Source organism: Nylanderia fulva, unplaced genomic scaffold, assembly GCF_048542155.1.
Source record: "Nylanderia fulva isolate GAGA-0341 unplaced genomic scaffold, ASM4854215v1 Scaffold523, whole genome shotgun sequence".
NCBI lineage: Eukaryota > Metazoa > Arthropoda > Insecta > Hymenoptera > Formicidae > Nylanderia > Nylanderia fulva.
Window position 1 is genome coordinate 20,001 of NW_028190614.1, and position 2,500 is coordinate 22,500.

General features: G+C 58.2%; 2 non-coding genes across 2 annotated transcripts in view; both read left to right on the plus strand.

Moving 5' to 3' along the window:
• The window catches only part of LOC146721206 (5.8S ribosomal RNA), a 155-nt gene extending 57 nt beyond the window's left edge, over positions 1-98 (plus strand). The window contains exon 1 of the ribosomal RNA XR_014925756.1: positions 1-98. This exon is cut by the window's left edge and continues 57 nt beyond it. This is a non-coding gene — a ribosomal RNA (5.8S ribosomal RNA).
• A 1,040-nt stretch (positions 99-1,138) lies between these two features.
• LOC146721207 (large subunit ribosomal RNA) overlaps positions 1,139-2,500 on the plus strand; it is a 4,042-nt gene continuing 2,680 nt past the window's right edge. Inside the window, exon 1 of the ribosomal RNA XR_014925754.1 lies at positions 1,139-2,500. This exon is cut by the window's right edge and continues 2,680 nt beyond it. This is a non-coding gene — a ribosomal RNA (large subunit ribosomal RNA).

Consider the following 2,500-nt stretch of genomic DNA (forward strand, 5'->3'; position numbering starts at 1 on the left):
CGTCAACTTGTGAACTGCAGGACACATGAACATCGACATTTCGAACGCACATTGCGGTCCACGGATACAATTCCCGGACCACGCCTGGCTGAGGGTCGTTTTAGTACCCCTAAACTGCTTGCGCCCGAAAAGCGCGCACGGCCACGACGCGGGCGACCAGAGAATGGCGCGCGCGTCGCCTGTGCCCTGTGCAACGCTTACAATGGGCGTACGAGCGATCGTTGGACGTTCGCCCGAGGTGTCTGTGCCGCGCCGACCGGCCGCGGTGCAAATCCTGGCGTCGTCTGAAATGACACACCGAAATAATAATAATAATAATGAGGAGGAGAAGCGCACAAGCGTGTAAAACGTTGGCGAACGCGCGCCCAGAGAATGCTGCGCGAATTAAGAGGGGGAGCGTGTTTGTGTATCCAAGTCGTGTGTGTACGCGAGAGCCGAGGAGAAATGGGATGAGAGTAAGAGCGCGCGCGAAGGGAGCAACAAACGGCCAAAAAAAGGGTCAGGACGGTGAATGGCACCGCTTTCCCTAGAGCGGCGCGTGCGTCGTTGTCTCCCGAAAGTAGGTAGCGCTTGTCTCACCGTCTCTCCTCTCCGTACATCACACAGACTGACCGGACTGCTCTCGCACTCTGTGCCGCGTCTCTCGGTGCGATAGCGCTCGCGCGTCTTATGCCGAGGCGCCCTTGCCCGCACACATAACGGTATTACGGAGAAATATACGGCGCGTCGTCGTCCGGCGGAGAGAGCATTCGTAATCCTTTACCTCTTTACGGAGAAGGGTTTTGAATCGCGAGCCGACCGCGTGTCCGAGTCCACGAAATTTTCGTAAAGCGAAAAAAGGGGACCGGCGCGCCGCGTCGTGTACTCGTCGAATCGATTCCGCCCGAATTTCGTATATAAAAGAGAAAAGGGAGAGCCGAGAATCTCGAACCCCGCGATATATCGTCTCCATTACCACCAACGAGTGTGTGTGCGGTTAGCGCCCCGGCGATTTGCCTTCTCGCGTATTTCGTGTGCTGCCGCTGCTGCTCTCTCGTTCGACGCTCTCTCTCTCTCCCTCTTATAATATATATTATAGAGGAGAGACGACGATGAGCGACGCGGAGGAGGCAAACGGCTACGAAAACTCACTATGCGACGACCTCAGAGCAGGCGAGATTACCCGCTGAATTTAAGCATATTATTAAGCGGAGGAAAAGAAACTAACCAGGATTTCCTTAGTAGCGGCGAGCGAACAGGAAAGAGCCCAGCACCGAATCCCGCGGTTCCGCCGCAGGGAAATGTGGTGTTTGGGAGGATCCGCTTATCCCGAGGTGCCGCGTCGCGTCCAAGTCCATCTTGAATGGGGCCACTTACCCGTAGAGGGTGCCAGGCCCGTAGCGACCGGTGCGCGCCTCGGGAGGATCTCTCCTTAGAGTCGGGTTGCTTGAGAGTGCAGCTCTAAGTGGGTGGTAAACTCCATCTAAGGCTAAATACGACCACGAGACCGATAGCGAACAAGTACCGTGAGGGAAAGTTGAAAAGAACTTTGAAGAGAGAGTTCAAGAGTACGTGAAACCGTTCAGGGGTAAACCTAAGAAACCCAAAAGATCGAACGGGGAGATTCATCGTCAGCGGCGCTGGCTTCGCGTCGGTCGGCGATGTCCCGCGGAGTCCTTGCGGCTCGCGCGCGGGCACGCTACCGTGCGCCGATGTCCGGCGCTCGTCGTCGTGCACTTCTCCCCAAGTAGAACGTCGCGACCCGCTGGGTGTCGGTCTACGGCCCGGGTGCGGTGTCTGTCGCGTCGCCGGTAAAACGGCACGCGACAAACCCTCGGTCGCCCGGCCGGCTGCTCGGCGGTACGCGCAAGGTATCAGGCCGCACTATTCACGGTGCGTCGAGACCGTCGCAAGCGCGCGCCACGGTACTCGGAGGTTACGGACTTCGCGCCGTCCCCGGTCCTGGCCCGCTGTTGGTTACAGTACGGTACACCTTCGACAGGCCTGCGAACGTCTCCCGCGGTCTCGCGGGAGACCGATACCGGTCGGCGACGCTACTGCTTTGGGTACTCTTAGGACCCGTCTTGAAACACGGACCAAGGAGTCTAACATGTACGCGAGTCATTGGGACTTGTCGCGAGACCTAAAGGCGTAATGAAAGTGAAGGTCGGCCCTGGCCGTCGACCTAGGGAGGATGGGCCGCGTCGCGATGCGGCCTCGCACTCCCGGGGCGTCTCGTTCTCATCGCGAGAAGAGGCGCACCCAGAGCGTACACGTTGGGACCCGAAAGATGGTGAACTATGCCTGGTCAGGACGAAGTCAGGGGAAACCCTGATGGAGGTCCGTAGCGATTCTGACGTGCAAATCGATCGTCGGAACTGGGTATAGGGGCGAAAGACTAATCGAACCATCTAGTAGCTGGTTCCCTCCGAAGTTTCCCTCAGGATAGCTGGCACTCGGCCGTTCCGCACGGAACGCGCGCGAGTCTCATCTGGTAAAGCGAATGATTAGAGGCCTTGGG